The sequence below is a fragment of the Falco punctatus genome (genome assembly GCF_963210335.1).
Source record: "Falco punctatus genome assembly, chromosome: 3".
NCBI lineage: Eukaryota > Metazoa > Chordata > Aves > Falconiformes > Falconidae > Falco > Falco punctatus.
Window position 1 is genome coordinate 95,404,340 of NC_137582.1, and position 17,991 is coordinate 95,422,330.

At 39.6% G+C, this 17,991-nt stretch overlaps 1 protein-coding gene across 7 annotated transcripts in view; it reads right to left on the reverse strand.

The window, feature by feature from the left end:
* Positions 1-17,991, reverse strand: part of LOC308060601 (uncharacterized protein) — a 134,190-nt gene that overhangs the window by 16,227 nt on the left and 99,972 nt on the right. The gene's annotated exons all lie outside the window — the stretch shown is intronic.

The window sequence follows — 17,991 nt, forward strand, 5'->3', positions numbered from 1 at the left end:
TTCAGTCAAATATTTCAGTGCACAATGTGGGCTAAAACTCCTCTTTAAAGTAGTTTCAAGTGAAAGAGAAAATAGAAAGGAACTTCCACTGTACGGTATTCTGCTACTGAGTGTGGTGTGATTTGCCCTTTAAACTAATTACGATACTGCTTCAAGCGGGGGGAGAAATGAGATGCAGAGATGCAGCCTTGGCATTATGTTTCCAAGAAACTGGAGTCTCTCAACTGATTCAAAGCTGAAAAGACAGTAGCTTCTTTGACCTTTTGAAACTTTGAACCGCTATGCTTATTTCCACTGATTTAAATGACTAAGCAGCTGAGATGCACAACTCTAGGACTAAATATGGTGTCATCATGCTCAGACTGTGATTTATATTGATTAAGGCTTCTGAAAATTCAGAAATATAAAGATCTTTTTGTGGAAGAAAACATGCTGGCTTTTTAAAGTGTAGCATATGACTGGAGAAGAAGCGACAGCAATACTTGCACTGTATTTTATACTCTTTTGAAGCGTTTTCCTCCCTACACATAGGAATTTCTTAAATAGCTGTGTACATTTCTTCCTCCAGCAGTCACAAAGAGAATTGTAAACAGCAATGGAGACACTTAAAAGGATTCTGCATTTGCTATAGGTTTGAATGAGCAGGAGAAACAAAAATTCCAAACTTGCCAGCCAAATGTCTGGATTTTGGGACCAGCCCTGGCATTGCGTTACTCCTGATCCTCAGTGTTGTGCAGGATGCGTGTGCAGGAGAAGGTGTGCTGTCAGCCAGCCCCTTTTCTCATCAGAAAGCTCAAGCTTTAGTCTACCTGGTTTGTTGAAGAACAGGAGAAGTTGTCAGGGAGACACCACAAAAAATAGATTTTGGGTCACTAAGGTGGCCTCAGGTACAAATTATCAAACCTTCTCCCAGAAGCATCTGTTGGGCTGAGGCAGGTGGTCCTTGCAGTGACTATAGGCTTGATCTGACAGGGACTTTGAAGAGCTTTTTGGAGACATTATCCTTATATCTTAACCAGTCACAAAGTCCTACTTTACAGACTTAGGGCCACATCATGAATCACCTTCCTCATGCCATAATTATTTACCGACAGCACCCTACAGGAACATCACAGCACATTTCATTAACATTATGAAATCAGTCTAGGCTTTTGTGAGAAAGAGACAAAGGAAAATGTAAAATATAAAATATAATTGACTGTGATACTATACTACAATAACCATGGCATTCTGACTGTTCTGAACTTTGAAGCTGGATTGCACTACATTTCCTTTTACATAAAGCAATTTTTGTCATTTTTAACAACTTCCACCAAAATCTATTTTTAAGGTATTCACTACCTGAGTAGAGTGAACAGGGCAGGATTAGCCACACAGTTATTTTAGTTAGACCAAATATTTTGTTGTTTGTGCAAAAACAAAAAAAAAATATTTTTAGCTCATAATACTCTGCTCATCTTTCAGCAAACAAGCAGAATTACATAGATGCCCCACCCAGCCTCACCCATGTCAGAAATCCACATCCTACAGGGATCACTGCCAATCTTCATCTCTGTGTTAAGAGCACAAGTAACCAAGTATTTTCCACAAAAGTCTGGATTTAGATCACCACCTCATTTCATGTAAGAGTCATTTGCTACTGGATTATTTAGGTTCAATTCACTAAACGAAGCTACCTCTGAACAGGCAACACCAGAGTGAAATGTTCGATATACCACCTGTAAAATATTATGAGACATAAATCCTTTCTCCAACCCAACACGTAGATTGAGAAGGAGGCCATGCAGTTCAGAGTGCTGAAAATACCAAGTTCTCTTTCATTCACAGCCGTCCTGGAGTACCAGACACAGTGAGAAATGTTAGTGACCAAAATGCAAGGTTGGGATGGTGCGGTAACTTCTTCCTCACAAAGGCAGGATCTGACAATACAATCCATACCTTCACAGAATACGCTTCCTCCAGCTCTGTAACGCATTGTGTGGAAGCTGCTGGTGTAAGCCTTGTGAGCACACCTCACCAAGCGTGGCTACTGAACTGCCCTAAGACTTAGGCAGCACTGAGGATATTCAACCTGTGCCTTCATCACCCCATTGCTCCCCAACCTACTTCCACTTTCAAGAGGTCAAAAGAGAACTAACGTCTCCACCCGTGAGCTATGTCACCCCTGCTGAAATGCTGGCCCTTTCAGCCACGGAAATCCACCTACTCAACAAAACTTCCAAAGGAAAGGAGAGAAATCCAGAGCATGTTCACTGTTACCAAACTCTAGAAGCCTTCCACTGGTGATAACACCACTTAAACCAGCAGGGCAACATCTGAGATGCCTTTGGTTCATCTTTCCTCTGAAAAAAAGCAATAGCAGCCCACAAATTGCACAGAAAGCCAAACTTACTGGAAGTCAAAGAAATCAAGAAAAAAATATATAACACTAGGAATATTTGGTTCTACCACTAGGTAGAACCAAACAGCATTCATTTTTACTTTTGGAGCAGCAATTACCTTTTTCAAAACTTCGTGATCAAACACCTTGACCATCCCTTCCAGCTTTTACATTGAAATTAAAATCCTTCTTATTGTTTAACTTGTCAGAAGTCCAGGTTCTGAATGTCACTTCTGTGCTAGCTTGTACTTCCTTGTGTAACACCTTGACTAGAACACCATCAGCCAATGGTAGAAACTGGTGGAAAAATATAACATATCCAGTAACTAGGTGAAGGTCCCAACCCATAACTGGAATCTCTTCATTACTTTAAAACAAATTCAGTGGGCCCCAATTTACTTGTAAGTTACACCAAACTATTCCCGAGCACTCGTTAATCATGCTATAAGGCTGTTTATTGGTTGTCACTTCAAAACACTGGGCTTAAATGATATCTCTTATTGAGTTTTTTGAAGAATGAAGAAAGGAAGAGGCAGAAACACGAAATGAAATGCACCAAACAAGTGGAAACAGCCCCTTTAAATATTTTTCACTGGTGCTCCTAGTGAAAGCTCGTGGGTGGGGTGACAGTGCTGGCAGATACAGTTTTCAGAAGAGATTTATGTAAAGTTGCTCTAGGGCAGAGAGCATGAGTATTACCTTTCAAAAACAAAGCAACCCCTCCACCCACAAAAAACCCAAATCTCAACCCTTGGGTGAAAACTATAAAAAGCTCCAAATGAGAAGCCACTTGAGCAATGGATTTATCCATGATTCCTTGGATTACTGGTAAGTAATTTGGCTGAATGTTTCTGTTCTAGGGCATTAGTTTTGCATTTTTCTTTGCAAAATGCTGCAGTAACAAATAGCAGAGACCAAATTACCATAAAAGCAGGTCAATTATTTCAATGGAAATTGTTCAGAGGGAAAGAAACAATGCACAGATTCTCTTAAGCTACACTTGATGATGATGACGGAAAAGTAATGGCTGATAGAAGGCAGTGTGTACTGTTGGGTGACAGCTTTGCTGCTGACAAACTGTGGTGAACATTTGTATAATGCACTGCAAGATAGGCACTTACAGCTGATGGGGGGGTGTAGATTCTCAGCCGATGCAACCCTGCGTGCTCCAGAGCTGCACTGGTATATACACCAGCTGAGGTATTCAGGATCTATTCCTGAATGTATCTATTATTTACATTGCATAAAATAAGGCAAAATAAATGTTTGATGTTACCCATACAGCCAGAGAAGATTTAAAGAGCAAATGCAGACATGAACGACTTTATGTAAATTACTTTCAGGGAGTCACAGTCCTTGCAGCCCAAGAATCTATGCAACATATTTACTCAGTTCACAAATGAAAAAGACTCCTCATCATCATCACTGTAAATAATAGGTATTTAAACTTAGCTGTAAAGCCCTTTATGGTTTATCAACAGTAATGAAGAAGCAGGAAATGCTGCCTGGTGTTACTACAATGAAATGCTATCACTTCAAGTGGAAAAGCACACCTGTATCTGAAGGTACATCTAAAAATAATACACTAATTCATGTAGCCCTCTAAAACAGAAGCCAGTTAAAAGCGCCACTGATGAAGTATGAGCTAGAATCTAATCCAGTTCATTCCACTGTGCACAACATAAACATATATCTAAAACATATAATTTTATTATCATTGGAAATATTTTATTATTATTCCTTCTGCATAATAGTTTTCCTTTATAGATACTATATTATATTACAAAGCAATTGTCTTTATCCCAGGCTGTAGGGCAATGATACAAATGGCTTTGCCCAATAAGAGAACAGCAGAGCTGTGAACTGAGCTCTGCTGAGTTACAGTCCATTATTCTACCCACTGGATTCCTAATAAAATATTACTTTTTGGTTTATTTGTATGCAAAGTGAATGTAACTAGGGAGAACATTTGCCAAGGATGAAGACACTGTTTTTTCTCATCTCTTTCCAGGACACACCTATGTTTCATATTCTTAATGTGCAAGCACCAAGAAAGCGGGTACCACAAACAGTTACAAGGGCTGTCTAGGGAATATCTGATGGAAGAGAGGTGGCAAAAGACCTGAGGGGACATTAGGTAATTCCTAAACATACAAAATGCCCATAGAGGAATTTGTTCTACAGTTTGCTGAAAAATCCAAAAACATGGTCCAGAAGAAATTCTGGAAATCATGACAGGTTTATTTTTCAAGTGCACCTGTGGTGGAAAAAAGAGACTGCCAAAAGCATGCAAATTCCAAAAACACTGAAGGAAGGCTTTAGGAATTAAACGTGCTTGCAAAGCAGAAAAAATCATCAGCCAATAACTGCAGCAGTTTTGGTTTGCTGCAGAGAACGTGACACAGGTATGAGAGTGTACCTGGCAACACCCATGCCGCCCCACCAAGCTGGGCGGGAGGAGGGTGATGGTGGCCCAGTTCCTTCCAAGGTCCAGGCTGTGCCAGCTCACAAGGTGATGGCCAGCAGGCAACAAGCTCTGGATCAGCAACAACCAGGTGTGTTTGCATCACATGCATAGCCAGGAGCCAGAACAAACACATCAGCTGAACTTTTCCCACAACCCTCTTGCAGCAGCAAGCTCACAGGGATATATGCTGGCATAGCTGTTGTTTTGGAAGGAGCATCATGTTCTTCCATACTGGGGATGGACACTGGTGGGTCTGTGGGCCAAGACGTGTTCATTAAAGAGGAAAGGAAGAAAGTGCTGACGTGCTTCATATTCCTCTTACATCTGTGTGAGCCTTAAAATGGTGGATGCTCAGCTTTCACTATAAAAGAGTTTATGACAACAAAGAATTGGCAAACAACAGCAGGTCCATGTCCTCAGCAGTCCCTTTACCCGATGGCATAAGGCTGAGGGACCCATCTCCTTCCTTTAACTGAATAAGAATTTCCCGAGGGAATTAACTGAGACATTCTCAAGAAAAGGTTTCTTACCAAACTGGGGACAGAAGCATAGGAAGAAGGAAGAATTACAGAATTTAAGCAGAGTGTCAATAGTGCTGGAGGACAGTGTGGTTCCTTGTAGAGAGCTGGCAGAGATTTGCACATTTCAGCTTTGAGCAGCATCTGACAATGACAAAGCAAAAATGACAAAAAACCAAATTATTATCATCATGCCTGCAGTTGAGGTAGGCAACTAAAACTTTGTCTATTTTCATGCTTAACTGCATTTTCATGAGCCTATTGGCTTGGCAAAACAGTCTGGAAATCTTACAAGAACAGACTTTGTTAAAATATTCCAGTCTGTCTGCTTCCAGCTCTGGATGGGAACAAACATGAAACGACGAAACTTGAGTGCAGCTTTCAGAACTTTTAAGAAGCTCTGGTTTATATTTCATTCTAGAAAGGAACAAAAGGCAGCGGACAGTCTCTGTTATTCATCCTCATGACATGACTAGGCCAGTCAAGAAGCAAAAGAAAGCATGTAACTCCTCCCCTCTGTCTTGCCCTCTGACTGCTTTGAGTAAATAAGATGAATGAACAAGGAAAAGACACAACCCGCGTACAGGAGGATGTGAGATGCCAGCGGAGGTATAGATCTCACAAACACAGCTCTGTCTGTAAAGCTGTTCTGCCAGTAAATAAGCACCAACGCTCAACCTTGTGCATGAGCAATAAAACAGAGTTTAAGACCTGAAGAAGAACTTTACAGGGACACCAGAGTAATAAATACACCTTCAAGCTCATCTCAGTTAAGAAGAAAAGAAAAACAAAAGGAAGAGGGATGTTAGGCTTAAAATATCTATAGAAGTTCAGGAGAATCAAGATTAAAAACTTTTCATTTATGTTAAAAGTAGCAGTGTAACCTACCCGGGAGAAAAAAGAAATACATGTATACATAAGTAGTACTCCTGCTTAAGCTAAGAGTCCCCTGTACCTGATGTGTGGAACAGTTTCCACCTTGACACAGAAAACCTCCCCAAGGACATTTGCTCTGTCTGTAGGAAAAATGCAATCTTCTTCCTGACCAAATACATATCTACTTCTGAGAGCCACTAAACACTCAGACACCATCTGTGAGCTGTGCATTCATCTGTAACACACCAATTTAGCTGGCAGGCCACTGGGGAACAAGACTCGGAAGTTGCCAAGTTAAAATGGCAATCCAGTACCAGTCAGAACTCCACCAAGCAAACAGGTGAGGTTTGCAGTGAATGCTGTAGCAGAGAGCGATGAAGCTTCAAAATAAGAAACAGCATTGTGGTATGAAAAAAAAAAAAAAAAAAGAGAGAGGGGAAAAAAGGCAAATAAATTAGGCACAGCTTTGATCTTTTCCATTCTGGACTTAATTAGCTGCAGCATCACACTAGGAGCATGGATCAGTACAGCTGGAGTCAAACAGCCACCTTCATCGAGAGCCCAGACTCACAGCTGATATGGACAGAGCAAGCAGGAGACACACCGCTCATCACGGTCCTACATTTCAGAAAGACCCTTTTCTCTCTGGCTGCACCACAGTGAAACTTCATCTTACACAAATACAGAACGGTCACGAGGCGAAGCACCTTGGCTTCTTCTGTTGGAGCTGTTTTTTTGCAGCAACAGGCTGAAACAGAAATTGAATTCCTGCGTGCTTGCCTTGTTTCCCTCGCCACAGTTAAATTGTACGTGTGTAAAGGTGCTGGAGCTGGGATGCTGATTGTTAACCTGAATGCACTGTTTGCTTCACGTGCAGATTTACAATACTCATGCATCATAGGAATAGGTGGGTATAAAGATGGGAGAAAAAACCTGAATCTATCGCTGTAAGCTTGTACATAAAAACGCTTCTAAAACACTATTAGTGTTATTGCAGTCAGATCTCTAGAAGCTTCTGTACTGATCAGACAAAAATGACCTTTCCTTTTTCATAGCAAATTCTACAAGGAAGAACTAAGCAGGTAAAACAGATGGAGTCTAGCGGGGTGATGGGACATATATTTAGAGCAGTTTTGACTTCAGGAATTAATTTTCTACTTGATATCAATTCCTTTTTTTTAGTTTATATTTTTTGTGCACCAATGTGTCCATGCAGAGAAGAGTTTGACACAAGAACAGCAGTCCATGAAGAGAATGAAGTATGATGTGACCCAGGTAACACCAATTACAATACAGTTAAAAATAAATCCTTGTGGATTTAGACAGTGCCCGAGAAGGCAATTCATGAAACTACAGTGAAAATGTAATATATTAAAGAAGAAATCTTACAAACAGAAAAATTTCTGAAATATTTAGAGTATTTACAAGGCATACTTTGTCTAAATGTAGCTATAACAAACCATTCTGGAAGAACTCTTCAAGATTTTGATGAAAGAGAACAATCTCAGGTTTGAGCAGATGACTGATGTTATAACATTGCATTTTAAAAAAATATTGCGTTAATACAACATGTTTTCTGAAAGAAACAAATCTATTTTAGGCCAGCTTAATTAAATCTTTAAGAGCCTTAGAAAAGAAGGGAAGGGAGTTATGCACATATGCAGAATACTCTAGGATACTATTATATTTAAAACATCATTAAGCAGTTATCAAGATGAGAAAACTTAGATACTGTACAGATATCTTAAATTCAATTACCTTATGAAAAAACACAGCTATAGGAAATGTTAAACTGAAATCTTTTTAAAAGATCTTTATAAACACCACTGAAATTATGGTGGAAATTATCCATACAATTTAGTCAAACAAAATGCATCACATAATAACAGTATTAACTTTTTCTTTTCAGTTTAATGCCATGTTATTATATTTAGCTGCCTGTTTTAGAAAGTAATCTGTGTTGATGGCTCTGGAGAAAAACCAAGCATTAAAGAACTAATTTAATTCCTTCTGAGCTATGTTCAATTCAAAAATATTTCTCTCAGAATGTCCCAGTACTGCAGAATCTGACTAGAAATCCACCTTGAACTATGTGCACTTTGACTAACTCTCTCCCCAAGGCAAAATGATCCTGCATGCAGCAGGGTTTTATCCCGGTCTTCTAAAGGACTTACACAGAATGTACCTGATATAACTGGACCAGAATGTCAACCATGATAGAAATTATGATCAAGACATGGAGGATACATAATGAGAACCTTATCTATTTTACAGTGGACTGCTATTGGTAGGGGAGTACCTTTAGGGGGTTGTTTACAGAAATCAGGTCTTCCGCCTTTAAAAAATGAGAAAGAAAGAGAAAGAGAGAAGGAGAGGAGAGAAAGAAAGAAAGAGAGAAGGAAAGGAGGAGAGAAAGAAAGAAAGAGAGAAGGAAAGGAGGAGAGAAAGAAAGAAAGAAAGAAAGAAAGAAAGAAAGAAAGAAAGAAAGAAAGAAAGAAAGAAAGAAAGAAAGAAAGAAAGAGAAAGAAAGAAAGAAAGGAAGAAAGAAAGGAAAAAAGAAAAGAGGAAGAAAGAAAGAAAAACGTGTAATTTCTTGTGCAGTGCTCTCCTTCCTGCTTGTTATACTACATGACATAATGGATACTAGCTGTGTTTAAGGTGTTCAAGTAGTGTTATAATAGGCTGCCTTTGGGAAGAAATTCCACGAATTTTCTTTCAGTGTGAAGACATGGCTTTATTACTTTGGTTCCATAGTATAAAACAGAGATTTAAAAATTGCCACAGCTTGTTTCTCGCGAAACAATGTGTGATTGCTAGCTGCACTGGGAGTTTGAAGGATATCCCCTTATCACAAACAATCTCTAGATAACATACTTTCCTCTGTTGCCCATAGCTGCATGTAAGACACAGCAAGACAAATGCAGGCTTCCTTTTCTGTTGGTGTCATCTATTGATCCAGGGAAATGCTCGTCATCTGAAATTTCCTTCCCAAAGGGGACATTTGCTATGAGAAGCAAACTTTTCTACCTGATGCTAAGAAATCCTGAATCTTGCTGCTAATTACTGCACAGCATCATGGCAACACATAGCTCTAACAGTGTGAAAAAATAAGCTCAAATGAGACAGGGGCCATCCCTTCCTGGTAGAAATGTTGATTTGCAATACTGGGTGTAACATAATAAACTCATTATGTGCTTTCTGTGTGCTCTAGATAAAAATGTTCTCTGGGTCTATGTTTTTCTTTGGGGGCATTTCCTCTCAGACACATTCAAAACTGCTGTCCCAGGTGTGACTAAATGGCTCCAGTATGAGCCAAAACACAGAACAGCGTCACCGTGAGAAACACCAGTATCAGAGAATAATGAGAAGCAGAGGGGTAGGTAAAGGATGTTGAGGCACAAAAAGGAGACTATGTCTACAATCAAGTCCCTGCAAGAAACACATTTATTTATGCATTTACAAAATAGGAGAGATAACAGTGTGCTCGCCCAAGACATCAGCACCCTCAGAGAAAGTTTTATCGACTGAGAGAGCAGAAAGTGAGGATGTAGTAAAGACACATTCCTTTAAAAATAAAAATTGACTTATAAAATACATAGCTAATCAACATCCATATTAGTATTTGCAGTTTCAAAGAACTTTTTGTATGGCTTCTAAAAAAAACACTAAATAAATCAAATATTTCAGTGGTTGGCAGGTAGAATATTTTGGACTTTGCGCCCCTAACCAAAAGAAAGGTTTGCTCAAGAGTAAAGAAGGGGCACATACTTTTTAGAGATGGCAATAAACTTCTTCCTTCAGTTCAGATATAAAGAAGTATTGTACTTCTTATCCACCACATGCAAAATTTCTAAAAAGTGACTGTCTAAAAGAGACTCAGTTGTGAGGCTTCACCCATACAATAAGGATTTCTAGGAACAGGGGAACTGACTTTCTAGTAGGTCACACGTCAGTGTTTCTCTCTGTGGGGGCAATAACTGAGGCCCTTCCCCTCTACTCTTATCCCTCTTGCTAAAACTGGCCAGCGGGTACAGAAGTTACTCGAGGCAAAGTGACAGGCAGCCTTACTGCATATACCTTGCTTTCCTAAAAAACCTGGCTAAGAAATAAACCCCAGTGTTCAGGAGCTGTTAGACCAAAGCAGAAGAATAATGCATTTGAGCAGAACAAAAGCCTTGTTATTTTGCTGTCTCTGATAAACCATAGTTGGCAGGTATTGAACTTACCATGCAAACAACTTCTCTGTTTGTTTGGAGATTTTTTCCATGCGTACATTTGTCTGCAAGTGTATTTGTAAATAATAAAAATACAGTTTGTTGAAATTTTTGTTTTGAAGCTTGCCGAAAATATTTTGTAACTGTCATTTTATAAAGATATGATTCTGCTTTTTCTTGGAACCTTTAGATTTTTCATCAAAGAACTCCAAATACCTGAAAGACACAACTGCAGTTTTTCAGTGTGCCCTGTTTACCCAGACAATAAAGGTAAGAAACACTTAAATAACCTCCAAAAGGTGCCAAAAAGGTGATTTTGAACTTAAGCTTTGGGTTTCCCTTATTCTGCTGAGAGGCTGGATTGTTGGGGGGCTGCAGTCAGTTTGCCAATCAGCCTTAACACTGATTAATTTTCTACCCTTCTATCTATGATAAAGATGTCCACACAATCCTAGAAGATGAAATCCCATTACCTTAGACCCGTAAGATTTCAGCTACTGGACTGAATTCAGAAAAGATTTCACTGGCTTGCAGTAGACTGTGTTCCTTGGACTTGATGCAAGTGATAACTCAGCCAAATACAAGCACCTACAAAACAGTTGTATATTCCCCACCTCTGGCCTTTGCCAAAACTTGGTGTGATGGACTAACAGCACTGCTGGGGCTGATGTTCCTTCCCTTTTCAACAGCTCCTGATGTAGCAGGATCTTTATTGGTCCTTCCTTCCTATCTAGAGCTTTTCTTTAATTGCAAAGCCTAATAATCAGATACGTTTAAACAGTACTCATTTTGTTTAGCTAAGTAGCCAGCTCATCTTCCCATGAGTTCCCATAAGTTTGGTAGCAGCACATGGATTCAAAAGCCTCAAGAAGTCAGGCAGGGCAGTTAGGGTGAGGTTTCCAAAGATACCGAAGGAATTCAGCTGCTGACATGCAACTAGAAAGAGCGCTGTGGTTACAGGACACAGACTACTTTGTAAACCCCTGCGTCGGTTCAGACAGTAATGATCTCTCAGGCTCTCAGGATTTCATACCCTCTTTTTCTTGCTTAACATGTAGCTTTAATAATCTTTATTTCCTTAAGGATCAACCTAAAACTTACTTGATCCACAATGCATCAGAATTTACACTTACGTTAAAACTTTAGTTTTCATATGTCCTAGTTTCTTCTTGGTGATATTTTAGTTGTGTAACCTTAAAATTGTGTTAGCACACTGTGTTGTTTTTTATTTCACTTCTGGTTTAACCTGAAGGCAAATTGGTTCACAGGTCATATTTGATGTTATTCTTTCAGCTTAAAGACTTCAAATCATTAAAAAAAAAGAAAGAGAGAAGGTTTTGGTGGTTTAGTTGTTTGGGGGTTGGTTTTTTGGTGCTTTTTTTTTTTTTTTTTTTTTTTTGTCTGCTTATTAAATAGGTTTTGCTTGCTGGGCTCAAGGTTTGAAGGTAAAATTTACAAAGACAATGCCTTTTGTCAGTGAACCTTCTGCTACATTTTCAGAGGCACTCAGCAAATTCCAGCAGCAGGTTTCTAGACACAAAAGACAAATACAACCACTCTGTGATTTAGAGTGGCTTTCTGTTTGTGGGTCATGAGACTCACTGCTGAGCACGTCAGAAGTTGGCTGTGGCATTTAATGACAGTCGTCAGCAACTTCGTAGTTCCCATAGCAAAAGAGAGTGTGCTTTAGCTTTGGGTTTGGGATGTGAGTTGGTCTTCCCCCTCCACCCCCCCGACCCCTTCTTTTGGGGTTTTGATTGGAATCTGGGGCTGGAGTTAGTGGATAAATTCAGTTACTGCAAGAGAATCAAATTGAACGTGTAGAGCAAGCTGGTGCTTTGAAAAATGTTGAATTGCATAGGTTTCTTTTTTTCAGAGACAGCATTTAACATTCAAAATAAGTATTACATTTCCCTTCAATTTGAAAGTTAAGAGTCATTCATGAATTAGGAACAATAATCATACTATATTATACCCTGCCTCATGTATGTCTCGGGAGGGCTGTGACTTGTCGTAGCATGAAGGAACCTAGAGAAATGATTGCTTGCTGCTTCAAACAGAAGATGCATAGCTAAGATGCTCATTAATGAGGCAAAGGAAAATTAATTGACATGTCTAATAGTTCTTTTAATATAGCCTTTAAGCCTTGACGTGTCAATTGTCAAATTACCCCTGATGTTCTTTCTTTCTCTTGGTGATTTTGTGTCGCATTGCTAAGGGAGAGAAATAACATTATTTTCCTTGGCCTCTCTCGGCATACTTTCTGGGCAAGGGTGTTAGACCTCCAGAAAAATGAGATGCATTAGCCCAGTTGCCTTAGCCTATCCAGATCAGGTCTAACCTCCTGAAATGCAATATTCCAGCTTTGTGGTGGCTCTGCATTAATGAAGCATCTTTCCTGAGGCATATGGTAGTAAAAAAACAAGCTTTAAAAAGCGTAAATGTGTCAGCCTTTCTGCATGTCCTCTCCACTCCTGAGCTCTCCTTTGACCCAGGTCAGTTTCTTTCAGCAAACCAGGATCTTCTCTACCTCTCATTTGTCACCAACAGTCTCTCCTTTGAAAAAGACTGCCTCTTCCACCCTGCAATAATCCAGGCTGGAAAAAAGTTGGTTCCAATCATTTGCCTGTTAGTCAACTTTGCCTGACAGTAAATCCTTTGATCAAGATGGTTACACTGTGTATATAGGCCCATCTACATTTATTTGATGGATCTTTGTCATTCCCCCTGCTATTTCATCAGTTGGTATTTCTGTCTTACATGAAGTTAGGAAGAAATGGAAAAACAGAGAAGGCAGGTGGGACATATATTGCATCTGCAATTTGTCGTCTGGCACACAAGTCCACAGGATTCCCAACACTGAACAGTGTTTGAGAACTTCACATCGGGAGACTCTTTAAGCCGTAATCCCAGAAACTGAAAAAATCCTGATTACAATGTGATTTGTTGAGGGTTGGTTTTTCATATGTAGATTAAGTGGTATGATTTGGAAATCAGCCTCCTAACAGATCATAGTAGCAAATCTCCTAATGGAAAGCCATACTGGAGAATACACCTCTTTGTGTAGAATGAAAAACACTGCATAACAGTATGTCAGATCTCTGTGATTTTGTAAAATAAAAAATAATAATAAGAAAAAAATCAATAAGATATTTTTCATGTTGTATTCGATAATCTCAGCTATTCTGCTTAGGGTATTCATACCTATGGGCTTTTCCATAAGAAACAGATCTGCATGTGCTGCAGAGCACAAACATGCTCAAGAAAGTACTGCAGAAGTCCCATCCATAGAGTTGCATGTGTGCCATAAGGCCAAGTCATCTAGAAAGCACCAGATTTCTTGCACATTTGAAGGCTATTAGTCTACACACAATAGATCTAACATGTCTCAGGCACAGAATCCCTTCTCACGTGCTGTAGAGCAAGTCTGTACAGTCCAGTGGATGCATCTGGAATTACCACATGGGCTGTCAAAGGTCCAGACATCTTGAACAAATGTTGAAAGTCTTCAGCTTCCACCCAGCACCAAAAGGGAGAATCTGGGAAACACCAGGTTCTATGAAGTTGGGTGAGAAATGAACATAAAACTGGGTAACATTTTCCTGAAGGTATTTCCATTATGTGATAATTTTTGAATAGTCCAACCAATCAGTAGTAAAAATTCAGGGAATATCATAGCTTTCATTGGCCTGAACTCTATCGATTTTGACAGAAATTGAAACAAGAGAGCAGGGAAAATATAAAAGAATAGGCAGAGCAGGAGTTTGCAAGCAAAAATGAAGGCATGCAAAAACCACCCATGTGAAACAGAATGGACGTGAAGGTCTGCATCTGTAATGTTTTTCCATGATACATATTGCAATAAGAATACAACAAGGATGCTGAGACACAGACAGCAAGAATATTCTCTGTGTTAAAGCAAGCCAGTAGCAGGTTGGAGAACTGTCCTTATTGCCCACTTGGTCTTCTTTCATGCTTAATCTAACTCTTTGTTGCTGAGATATGGGAGTTACACAAGGTAATTACCGATGCAGGCAAAAAAAACCTGAGTTATTTATTTCATGCTGCATGGGGCCTCATTTTAACTAATATATAAATATATTTTAGAAGTTTTTAATTGTGGAATAAAGATGGATGAGACGTAGCTTTCCCTGCAAGTGAAGATTTTCAAAAGTCAATTCTGATCCCAAATTGGGATGAAAATAATGAAAACAAAAATGTTCATGTACTGATATTTTGTTTAATGAAAGGACCTGTTTCAATCACTAAAAGTGCTTTGAAACTATTTTGACCTTTTCAATTAAAAATGAACCCTTCTGTACAACATGTGAAACAAAAGTAATTTCAAAACAAATGTTCTTTTCAAAACTGGAATATTTCATGTGTCTCCAAACTTCTTTCCAACTGTCCTTTCCTGAACTGGAAGAAGAGTTAACACCAGCTCTTTCCCACAATTTCATTTTTGGAAAGTCTTTGTTTTGCAGTGAAAAGTGCTTTGTCAAAAAACCCTCAACCATGGCAGCAATACCACACATCCTCTGTTCTGGTGAGGTCATATGCTTCCTTCATTTCAGTGGGTAGCTTGAGACAGACTGTAAAATACTGGTGTGTCTCCCATTCTGGCACCACTCTGGAAGTGCTGTGGCAGAGGGTACAGGGCACTGACAGTGCAGCCACAGTGAGGAGGAGTGCAAATTGGAAATGTGTCTTCCATGGTGCGATCCAAGCAATTCAGGGACCGTCCTTATGCTGAGGGATTGTGTTCTGAGTTGGCCAGAGGGCTGCTGGAGGCTGCGTGGGAGGACTGGGGAATGCTTGGCAAGTCCCTGAGAAAGACAGAGAAGGGGAGAGCTCCGCACTGAGTAAGTCACCCCTGGGATGCCACTGAAAGGCAAAACCAAGTTTTTGCCACACAAATCCACCAGCTAAAAGGTGATTGTGGACCTGTTTAACCAGTTAATATTACAGTGCTGAAAACCCTGGACAGCTGTCTGCACTGGACTTTAAAAATGTTTTTCCCACATATCTTTTTTTCCTCCTCAGTAAGGAATAAGCTGGGACTCAGTTGTAGACAAGCGCTTGGTGCAGAGGCCTGAACAATAAACTGGTTAGATTTATTATGAGCAGAGTTGGATGACACAACGTTGGAACATATGCAGCCAGCCTATGAGACTAGGCTTGGTTACAAAAGCCTCCACCACCAGTGTATTTAAATTTTGAATGCCAAAGATGAAGAATGTTTCCTGTGAGCTACAGATACTTGGGCTCTCCTACAGTAAATATGAACAAGTCAGCACACAATCACCAATACATTGCTTTTCACACTTTCTTTCTGTAAACAGCACACACTTCCTCTTGTAAAAAAATGCAACTGAACTTCAGTTTTTCAGCTGACACAACTGCCCAGCTGAAGCCACCAGACTTGCAAGCTAAATCACACTGGTGAAGTTTCTGATCTGTTTTCATTTTGCTTATTCTCTTAATATACACTTGATTATTTCTTTTTTATTCTACCACTATATCTGAATATTCTAAAATTAATAGTAAGCTATCTTTCTAGTGGTGTGCAACCACTAAAGCAATACGTTGCTTTGATTTATCAGAATTATCAGACCTCAATTCTGATAAGTTAGTAGTAGGGCAACCAACAAAAGGGCTCTTCCAAGTACAAACCTATTCATTTTCCACTTTACTTGTGTGCAAGCTTATCCCTGAATAGAAGTCATCTCTACTAGGTGAAAACACACTCTCTGTAGTAGTCTTTGCTTGGAGATTTCTAATGAACACAAGGGGTGAAGGCGTGCTCTGAGTCCAAGACTCTTACACTATCCAGACCAGCAGACTCAGACCCAGCAGGAAAGAAGGCAACACTCAGTAAACCTGGTTCATGTGGAGGCTGCAACTTTATTAAATGTAAACCACATTATGGGCTTATTTAAATTAATGGGCACAGTGGGTGCTCAACACCTCTGAAAGAGTCTGCAATAGGGCTAGCCATAAAATTTTCCATTGAGGCTGTTGTGTGAAGGGGAATTGAGACTTCTGACTAGCAGCACTTGCCAGAAAACTGCCAGGGATAAAAACTGTGGGAATTTTTTTCTTGATAAAATGTTCAGGTTTTGGTGCTGAAAAAATAAAACTGCGGTTTTTTCAGCAGTCCCTCTCCTCAGAATCAGCAATCAGCTCTTCATTTGCACAGCCCACGTGCTGTGTGAGGCACTCTTGCCCGATCACCTCCCTTGGATATACCAGAGCCAAACATCCAGAGTGTGACGCAAAGGCTGAGAGACCGCGCTGCACAGGGGACACGCACGCAGTCCACCTGGGAAGCCTTGGCTTTAGAGGAAAATAGGGAGATGCGACCTGAGTGCTGTCCCCTCCACCCTCACCCCACACACCCACGTTTCTGTCAAAGAAACCAAGAAGGACAAGCAGCATAGGAGACCACCCCATGACCTACCTCTGTCAAGAGGACCAGAAGACAGGGACCACAGAGGGTGCCATGGGTCCTGCCTGTGCCACGGCAGGCAGGCAGCCAAGTGACAGCCGTTCATAACAGAGGCACTTAATTCTTCTGGACTGGTTGTTTCAACTCTGTTCAAAAGCTGTTGTTTTCTGGAAGGGGACAACGACAATGGAATCCTTTCCTTAAATTTCATCAACGTATCAGGGCCATTGAGAACAGTTAAGGGAAAGTAGTGAGTGGTGTCTGAACAGCAACTCATCATGAGCATGAACAGTGAAAATCTCTACAAAATACTCAGTTGGAAACCAAAGGAGACTTTTTCCAGTTAAAAGACAGGAACACTGTATTGTAATTAGGTCTTGCAAGAAATAGAAATATCTTAACGGAGTGAATGGCAATTACTTGCAGTATTGTCATACTTAAAATGTCAGTGTTCAATGACTGCTTTCAGCTCACAATAATACATTTTAGACTTTTAAACATCAAAACCAATAAAGCTACATGGAGACAATGTCATTGAAATAAAAATTATCCCAAATATAGACCAGAAACATAATTTTAAACATAACAGAAATACTGTTGAAGTAATTTTAATAGCAAATAAATAAATAAGGGAAATCACATAACTGTGGTAATTAAGAAATTAAAATAAAGAATTACATAAATTGGTATATTGAACTGTACCAAATGCAAATGCATTTTTGCACAAATACTTGCAAACACAAATACTATGTTTATACTTTCACATTCTGTATAACCCCCAATCTTGTGAGTGTAAAAGAAAAAACATATTGAAGATGGCCTGCAATTACTTGAAAACAGTCTTTTGACTTGAAGTATTTTGTATTCCTATTTCCAGTCATTTATACTGACAAGATAATGATTCACAGAATCACTGATAAACAGCAACCGTGTCCTTTTTATTTGCTTCCTAACACTCCTGGAAAGCTTTATAGTAAACAATTTAGAAGATAATGAAAGGTAAAACTTCCATTTGAAAAGGTTTGATTCAACAAAATTATTGGGACAATCACTTAGGTTAAGTGTTTAGCCCAGAGGGCAGTATAAAA